The sequence below is a fragment of the Phyllostomus hastatus genome, unplaced genomic scaffold (assembly GCF_019186645.2).
Source record: "Phyllostomus hastatus isolate PE091 unplaced genomic scaffold, TTU_PhHast_1.1 phas_scaffold_442, whole genome shotgun sequence".
NCBI lineage: Eukaryota > Metazoa > Chordata > Mammalia > Chiroptera > Phyllostomidae > Phyllostomus > Phyllostomus hastatus.
In genome coordinates, this window is record NW_025334030.1 from 2,412,787 (window position 1) to 2,422,580 (window position 9,794).

A 9,794-nucleotide genomic window follows, 5' to 3' on the forward strand; every position below is an offset into this window, starting at 1 on the left:
AGGGATACAATGATCCAAACTAGAAGTGCCCACAGCCCACCCAAGTTTATTGTCCAGGGAGTAAGAGAGAGAGATGAGACACAGTCACTCATGTGAATGTGAAGCTGCCCCTGGGATGGCTGTGAGGAAGGAGAGTCCACACAGGGAGAGAGGGAGGTTTCCCTGACAAAGGAACTTTTGAGTAGTGACTTGTAGAATGGGTAGTAAGTGAACAAGGTGAACGATGCTGGGGAGGTGGAAGGGGGAAATGATCACGTGTCAGGGAAACATGGCTCACTATGGAGGAATGCAGGTAGCACAGCTAGTGTTGTGAATGAAGTGTATGAAACATATAAACTTAATATTATCATCACATCATATCTAACAGGCAATGACAGAAGTTCAGGGTTCTGGTAAACAGATAGGTTTGGGGATCAAATGTGGGAAGAGAGTTGAGCTATCCAGATGTCCAAACCCTCCACCTTCTAAGGCCGGGAGAGCTTCCCAAGACTGACAATGTTAGGTGCACTCAGCCCATGAAACAACTCACTTCTTTCTGTCAATATCCATTATCACACCTACCTATGGGAGAAGCACGTGGCCACACTCTGAAAGGAAGCCCTCTGAAATATATGATGAATAAAAAAGATCTGTACAGGAGATGTGTCAGCCAAGCCACAGGAAAGAGAGAGGGTGGGGCAGGGGGAAAGCAGGGACTGTTCCTTCTCTGAAAGGACGCTTAGGGAAAGAACCGCTAAATAGGATATTGTTTACAGATACATGCTCAATGTCCCACCCGCACAGGAGTATTACTGAGAACCTTGAGGTTCTTTTTCCCTATAAACTAATCTCCCTTCTTGAATGGAAGATTTTGTTCTAAGTCCCCAGGGGAAACAACAAGGTTTAATTTCTTAGGTGTTATAGGGCATACCCTTTTGGGTACCAGGAAGTCCATGGACCAAATTTGGTTACAGAGATGAATCAGGACTTTGTGACAAAAGCTGGCTGGCCTGGAAAGCATGCTTGTTTATTGACTCTTCTCATAAATGTTAGACAGTGGTTCCAGCCAAGATGGAGGCATAGGTAGATACACTTTGCCTCCTCACACAACCAAAAGAAGGACAACAACAAATTTAAAAACAAAAAAATAACCAGAACTGCCAGAAAATCAAACTGTATGGAAGTCCAACAACCAAGGAGTTAAATAAGAAAAACATTCATCCAGACAGGCAGGAGAGGCTGTGACAGGCAGCTGGGGCAGGGAGGACTCATGGCAAGGTGGTGGCAGAGGGACAGGGTAAGCTGGCAGCTTGTGGAGCAAGCAGTCCCACATTTGTGTGTGGATAAACCAGGAGGAACAACTGGGGAGCAAGACAGACCATAAAATCCAGGGTTCTAATGCAGAAAATAAAGCCTCAAAACCTCTGACTGAAAAAATCTGTGGGGGGGTTGAGGCAGCAGGAAAAAATCCCAAGCTCAAAGGAGAGTTTGTTGGAGAGACCCACAGAGTCCTAGAATGTATACAAACCCACCCACCCAGCAATCAACACCAGAAGGGCCCAATTTGCTTGTGGGTAGTGGGGGAAGTTGCTGAAAGCCAGCAGAAAGCAGAGCAAGTGCCATTGTCCCCTTTCTGACCACTCCTCCACATACAGTGCCACAACACAGTGACTTGGGTTGCTTCACCCTGGTGAACACCTAAGGCTCCACCCCTTACTATATAACAGGTGCACTGAGACAAAAAAAAAGGCCCAAATGAAAGAAAAGATCAAAGCTCGAGAAAAAATACAACTACGTGAGACAAGAGATAGCCAACCTATCAGATGCACAGTTCAAAACCATGGTAATCAGGATGCTCACAGAAATGGTTGAGTATGGTCACAAAATAGAGGAAAAAGTGAAGGCTATGAAAAAGGAAATAAAGGAAAATGTACAGGGAACCAACAGTGATGGGAAGGAAATTGCTACTCAAATCAATGTTTGGAGCAGAAAGAAGAAATAAACATTCAACCGGAACAGTATGAAGAAACAAGAATTCAAAAAAGATGAGGAGAGGTTTAGGAACCTCCAGGACAACCTTAAACACTCCAATATCTGAATCATAGGGCTGCCTGAAGGAGAAGAAGAAGAGGAAGAAATGGAAAACTTAGTTGAACAAATAATGAAGGAGAACTTTCCTAATCTGACAAATGAAATGGACTTCCAGGAAGTCCAGAAAGCTTGGAGAGTCCCAAAGAAGTTGGACCCAAGGAAGCACACACCAAGGCACATCATAACTACATTACCCAAGATGAAAGATAAGGAGAGAATCTTAAAAGCCACAAGAGAACAAGAGATAGTTACCTAGAAAGGAGTTCTCATAAGACTATCAGCTGATTTCTCTAAAGCAACCTTGCAGACAAGAAGGGGCTGGAAAAAAGTATTCAAAGCCATGAAAAGCAAGGACCTAAATCCAAGATTGCTCTATCCAGCAAAGCTATCATCATTTAGAATGGAAGGGCAGATAAAGTGCTTCCCAGATAATGCTAAGTTAAAGGAGTTCATTAACACCAAGCCCTTATTATATGAAATGTTAAAGGGACTTATCTAAGAAAAAGAAGAAGATCATAACTATGAACAGTAAAATGACAACAAGCTCACAACTATCAACAACAAAAACCCCCCCAAAATCAAAAACAAACTAAGCAAATAACTAGAACAGGAAAAGATTCACAGAAATGGAGGTCACATGGAGGTTTACAGAATGGAGGGGGAGGAAGGAGAATGAGGAGAAAGGTAAAGGGAATAAGAAGCATAAATGGTAGGTACAAAATAGACAGGAGGAGGTTAAGAATAGTATGGGAAATGGAAAAGACAAAGAACTTATATGTATGACTCATGGACATGAACTAAGGTGGGGTAATGATGGTGGAAGGGCATGTGCAGAGCAGAGGGGAATAAGGGTGATAAAAAATGGAACAACTGTAACAGCATAATTAATAAAATATATTTTTAAATGTCAGTGTTTTCTACAATGTTTAAGTGAAAAACACATCATGGCAATTCTCTGCTAATGGCTTCCCATTGAAATAATATCCAGATTACTTACCAGGCCTCAAAAGGCCTACATGACCCAACTGCATCCATACAATATTCTCATTGTCACAGCCTCAGGGCCTTTGCACTTGCTGTTCCCTCTCTCTGAAAGTGTCTTCATGAAGATAACCACCTTAGAATGGAAGCTCCATTTGGGCCAGGGATGTCTGTATATAATGATCACTGTGTATTTCAAGTGTTTCAACAGTTCTTGACACATCACAGATGCTCAGTAAGTACTCATGGGTTGAATGCCTATCTTGAAACACATCAGCTATTTCTTTTCACTTACATCTCAGCTCAAATCTCTCCTCCTTGGAAAGCCCTTTCTAGTCATTCTCTGTCATGTCATAACCATGTTATAATTTTTGTAACCCTTGTCATTATCCTCATAAAAATTCCATTCCTTGAATGTCATCTAGTTTCCCCCAGGACAATAGAAGCTCCAAGACAGCAATGTTCTCATTGGCCTTATTCCCAAGGAGAACTCCTGATGTGGGGTATGGACATTCATTGCATTAGCCACTCCTCCCGTCACAACAGGCACACCCATCCATAGTAGCAGGCAACTATCACCCATATTTCTTGTGTCTAGTGACCAGTGACAAACCAGTAGTAATGACAATGCTCAGCACAACTACAGATACAAAGTATGAAGATGCCTGTCTGTCCTTATAAGTCCATGTGTCATTTTCATAAGAACCACCAGACCCTACAACCAAGTCAAACCATGTTCTCTGCTGGTGTCATCTGAAGGTGCTGGGTGCCCCTCATTCTGAAGTTCCTTCACTGATGGATTCTTTAATTAAAGTTTTAATATTTATACTTGTGCCTTGAGGCAGCATATTAACTACTGGATGTAGGCATTGAGGAGAGCCTCACAGCTTCTTTAAAACTATCATCTCCAAGTTTGAGGTCTCCGGCATAACACAGATTTGTCTCAGGCAATATGGGGGAATGTTAATGTGACAAGTTATCAGATGATTTTAGAAAAGTCGACCAGCATTAATCTGGGGAGCATGTTTACTGTATATCTACATACTGGTAGCCAGGGTGGGACTAGCAGCACTGTGTCCTTCAGAGTCGATGCACTTGGATTCCAACACTGAGACATTGCTGTGTCCCCACAGTATTTTCTGTGTCAGATCTGATTTCCTCTTGAATGTGTTCATGGCTCCACATATCAGCAGAAAGCATGCAAATAAAACGATCTAATTTTTGGAAGGGTAAAATATCAGACATTTATACAGGGCAGACCCAATTTACTAGATTAAAAAAAAAAACTCTATCTAAAAGGAATTTTATAAAATTTAATGATTGGTATGACTTGAACTGAAAAGGCTAAACTTTTTTTTGTAGTCATCAGAGACGTGAGGATGTCTGAAAGGCCTGTGCTCAGACCTGAGAAGAGCAGGTAAAAAAATAGCATCAATTATCATGAAGAGAAAATAGGGCAGAGTGGGTCAATTCCAGGAGGAGAGATCAACTCAGACCCGTGTTTTGGCTTGTTCTGACTGGAAATCTCTGGGACCACAGAATAATGTTAAAGACAGTGTGCTCTGAGGAAAGTAACATTTACTAAGAGGATACTTCCATCCCAGGAGGCAAGGAGAAGCAGGCCTTCCTGATAATTTGGAGAAATGCACACTTGTAAAAACTTAATTTCAGGGTATATGTGCTCGTTGAGATGGTATCAAATGCCACCAACCTAAACCCAGCCAGGAGGCGGCCTGTTACTGATTCTTCTTGAAAAATGTGGAAACTGGAAGAGAGGTCACACCAGCTTTCTCTCAGGTAGAGTGAGGTTTCTCTAAGCATCCTCACTTTTAGGATTAACTTCTTTTTGTTTGTCTGTTTGTTTTTAGTCCACTCCTTGTTGAAAAGAAAGTGTGTGTGTGTGTGTGTGTGTGTGTGTGTGTAGGGGAAACTGCCTGCCTTTTCTTTCCTACCAGGTATTACAAGGAACAAAATATAATCTATTTGCTTTAAAAATAAAAGAAAATTAACATTATCCAGGCATTTACCATGTGCCAGCCCCCGTTCTAAGTGTTTATTACTTTATTTTATTCTCCCCAAACTCTTTGAGCTCCATACTACCACTAAAACTCTCATTTGACAGGTGAACAAACAGGCACAGAGATGTTAAGTAACTTGGCCAAGGTCATACAGCCAGCAGGTGGCATAGCCAGGAACCCTGTGCTCTTCTCCACCATAATACTACTCTCTGAACCCTTAAGGGTCCTCGAAATTGTAACAAATAATGTCCATTTCTCCCTGCCCCAACTCAGCCCTGCTAATTTATGGGAAACCCAGTGGATTATGCTGTACCCGGTGCTTCCCAGATGAGCTCCAAAAGCAAGAAGGTGAGTCAGCCCCATGGCTTGTGAATGCAGACCCTGCCAGTGCCATAGTTACCGTTCACGGACCCCAGGTCTTCTACCACTGAAGAAGACAGACCTTGGTCCAAAATAAATCTGCTGATGGTTCCACCCAAGCCCTCTGTGGTCACTTAAAAATTCAAAGGATCCAGGCCCTGTCTTTTTTTTTTTTTTGTAACAAATGTAAATGGGAAATGGCAAGTGAATGAACTAGGACAAGGGCAGGGAGGGATCTCTAGCTGAGGTATGTCCTAAACTCAGGCCAACAAGGTCAGGCCTCTTGGTGCATTGGATTTTTAAAAAATAAAATAAATAATCATTATTATTATAAAAGATAATTCAAGGTATGGTGCATCATATTTCAGCTCAGACAAAGCTATTCTGAGACACCTCCCCCATTTTTTTCTAAGTTCAGCTTAGAAGAGCTGTTGTTGGGTGCCAGTGCCCTGAACTGCCCTGAGATTTCCAAGCACGGGAACAGCCCCACCCCACATGCTCCTGGGCACGCAGGTACATCCAGGTCTTTGTCTGAGCAGGAGCCAGGAGACCCTCATTCTCTGGTAGCAGGGAATGGAATTGGTGCCTCCTGGTCCCAGTAGGTCTGGTCCCCTGCTCTGTTTCTGCAAGCAGTTTCTGAGTGTCTAGTGACATCTGGTCCCTGGAGCTGGTGTCTCAGAGGCATCAGAAGGATCCCAGCAAGTGTCCCCCCTCCCCAACCCTGGGGCAGTGGGGATATGGGAGTGGCGCCCCGCTAACCCCGCCCTTGCCTCCATTCCTGGACTGGGGAAATTGGAGCTACCAGGGACTACCCCAGCCTTTGCTCCCAGGACTCCTCGATGCTGGAGATCTGCACCGCCTGGGTCTCCTCCCCGCCTCCGCGCGGCATTTAAAGCATGGAATGAACCAAGGGGGTCAGCTGGAGTTTCCAAGTCCTGAGTTCCCAGGCTGGCCCCCTCCCCTGGCGACGAAAGTGACATCTCAGGGTCCTGGTGCCAATAAACACAGAGACTCTACCTCCAATTCAGCGACCCCCCTCTTCTCTTTCCCTGCTCCCCGACCAGGGGTTCATCCTTGTCTGCACCCAAGCATCCGCTCCCTCAGACCTCCCGAATGGCTGTTAAGGCAGGGACCAGGGCTGCGCGATGAGTGCCCACTTCCAGCCCGTCAGGGAGACTAACCAAAGTGCGCAGGCAGGTTCCAGCCGCTCCCTGCACCTGGGACTCGCTCCCAGGAGGACGGACAAGGCAACCTGGGTGCTCCTGAGGGCTTTCGAGGAAGGGTATGCTTCTGAAAGTGACATGGGATTGGGGTACCTAGGGGGCTCAAGATCTTGGGACCCCAGGAGGATATGCAAGGAGACCTCTCCACCACACTGAAAAAGTTCCCAGTCCAGCCTGCCCACCCTGGCGCTGGGAGGAAGCCAAGCTCTTGGGCACCCAGCTCTTCCCTCTGTGGGACCCTTCGGTTCAGGTCAGGGGGACACAGAGGCAGTGACTCCGCTTGGACTTACCTAGAACTCCAGGCCAGCCGGGCTCCAGTTGCCTTCCAACCGGCCCCAGCTCTTCCAATTCCCTTGCGCTTTCTGCACCGCCAGCCACACTCACCATGAGCTGGAGGCAGTGCAAAGGGGGTGCCGGCTTCTCCTAAGCTGTCCGCAACTTCGCTGGCAGGTCAGCCCCACCCTGGCGCCCCTTCCTGGGCGGCAGGCTGGGCGCAGCTGGGCACGGTGTGAGCCGGACAGCCTGGGCCCTGACAGCCACGGCCAGGGATCTGGAGCGCCAGGTGCCTCAGCCCTGGGTGCGCTCTCCGCTGTTCCTGCTCTGCCAAGGTTGGAGGCTTACAGTTCTCCCGCTTGGGATGCAGGGGCGGGGCTCACGCCTGTCCCCTCCTGATGCCAGGTGTCCTGTTCACTCTTCTCCTGTCCGGAGGCGGAGGCTCACTCCTGAGTCTGGGTACTGCCGCTTCTGCCGTTCCGGGGATGGCACAGAGCCCCCACCCCACCGCGAGTACAGTCCGAGGCTGGGGTGCAGCAAGAGGGATTCCCTTCTGAGTTCGGGGTTCCCCACCCTGCGCGGCCCCCGGGCTAGGTCCGCTGCCACCTCTGCTGCGAGAACCACTTCAGGGCAGCGCAGCCTGTGGCACAGGCTCCAGCTGGAGGAGGCGGCGGTGGCACGGCTCGCAAGGGGACTGGAAAGGAGGTGACCTTCAAACCCCGAGCTCAGGAGACGGGGAGGAGGGCTGGGGTGATGGAGGGGAGCGGTGTGCACCCGGCAGGCCCAAGAGAAAGCTGGCGGGCGGGCGGGGGAGAGTAAAGAGAAGATCTTCAAACAAAAATATAGATTAGAAAATAAACAAAGGAGAGAGCGAGCGCAAAAATGTGTGCATGTATGTGTGCGCGTGTGCGTGCGTGTCTGTGTATGTGAGTGTGTGTGCGTGCGCGCACGACAGGCGGCGAGCAGCCCCGGCTGCGGAGCCAAAAATAATCCGGTGCACGAGGGAGCACTCCCTCCCCCTAGCATCGCAGGCGCTGCCGCTTACACCAACACCATCACCCGCGCAGCCCCGGATTCCAGCAGCGGGTGGCAGCTGATGCGACCCCAGTGCTCCTGCTTCTGGCCTAAGCAGGTGAAGGGGTGAAAGTGGGCAGTGGGGTCTATGAGCCCAGGCACTTTTCCTCCCAAAGACCTTGTCTCCCAAAGTGGGCTGGGTCATTGAACACCAGCGATCTCCTCCTTTGCTACTCTTCACTGCTCCCCAACCCCCAAGAAAGTAGACAAACACCCTGGAGAGATGGTAAGTGGAGGTAGCTTCTTGGCCTAAGTCACTTCTAGTCTGGGGAAGTTTTCTGGAGAATCTTTAAGTCTCCTGGAATTGTATCCAAGATGCAGAAAGTTATCCAGGCCCAATGCCATGCAGGAGATGAAAGCCTGCAAGCCTGGGCCTCCCCTGCCCTGGTCTCTTCCTGGCCTTCTAACCCTGCAGTGGGCGAGGACTCTAGAGGCTTCTGAAGATTGATCTCTTAGCAGTTCCCTTAAAGCCTGAAGCCCTGTGACTCCTTACTAAGCACTACCACTTAATAAGCTCTTATTTTCACCAGATTTTGAACATTTACATTGAACTTTCTTAACAACTAGCTGTAGTAACAAATGTTAGATGGGTTAAAGAATTTTTTTTTTCTTTTCTGAGCCCCGCCCTGGACTCAATGAGCCAGAAACTCTGTTTGTTTGTTTTTTTTAAAGTTAACATTCTAGGTGATTGTGTTGCACAAGAAAGCTTAAGGTCCAGAGAGTTAAAATTTGCTCAAGGTCACACAACTGGCAAGGAACCAGGACTCCAAATTTTCTGTGGAATATCACTTGTACCACCTTGTCTTCCGAGTGACAGGCAGAGGAATTGGACAAGGCCAGATCGAATTAAGCATTCAACCTGAGTCTTATGTTCATTTTCCTGCTCTCCTTGCATTGTTTTTTCCGTTTGCATCCTGGCTTCTCATCCAGGCAGGGCTGAGGGCTTCCCAAGCAGGGGGCAGGCTGCATGGCCGCAGTGTCCTGTGCACTGTCCAGTGCCTCGTGGACAACAGTGTCACAGGAGCTTCTCTGCAACCCTGCCAGGCCAGAGTTTCTCCCAACATGAGAATAAAACAAAGAAAGGGAACTTTTGTCAACAACTGGATTTTTTAATGTACCATTTTATCATCATTTGAGAAAGTAAGTTTGAAAAATCCAAAAAGATATCTTTTATCATTGGTCCCAGTAGGTGATTTTTGCAATTGGAGATGGTTTTACCATATGCTTCCTTAGGATTCTCTTTGATAATAATATATTTGTATATAAACAACTTTTTTTTCTAGTAGTCTCTTATCCTACAGTGATAGCACAATGAAGCCATAAATCTGGGTTAGTAACATCATAATCATTTCCCCCAGAAACTGTTCACAATGGGAAAACCACTGAATTTAAATGTAATTGTCTAGCCGTGCAGGGAGATGAGATGGGTTGTAAAAGAGGTATTCTCAATTTAAAAGCAAATTATCAATAATGAGAGAAGAAATAAATGGCAGTTAATGGGAAGTTCTGTGAAAATACAATGTTTTGTGCAAATTCACCAACAGGAATTGTTTCTCTATGCTCCTTCTTTTTTATTCCAGAAGGGGAAAATGAATGCAATCATTCAAGGCAGAAACACTGGCTGTTGTTTCATTAAAACGGGTAATCTCTGGGTGCTTTTATTAATTTTAATATATTTTTTCCATTGGAAATGAAATAAAACATATTCCATGATCTCAAAATCCAGGTCAGTCTGAATAGATTCTGACTTATTTATTTTAGAGAAGAAATAAGCTTAGATATATTAGCAATGAGT

At 46.4% G+C, this 9,794-nt stretch overlaps 1 protein-coding gene across 1 annotated transcript in view; it reads right to left on the minus strand.

The window, feature by feature from the left end:
* The window catches only part of RBFOX1 (RNA binding fox-1 homolog 1), a 1,503,477-nt gene extending 1,495,747 nt beyond the window's left edge, over positions 1–7,730 (minus strand). Inside the window, exon 1 of the mRNA XM_045820720.1 lies at positions 6,943–7,730. The gene's annotated coding sequence lies outside the window, so the exon portion shown is untranslated. The remainder of the gene's footprint in view (positions 1–6,942) is intronic.
* Between the last annotated feature and the right edge of the window lie 2,064 nt (positions 7,731–9,794).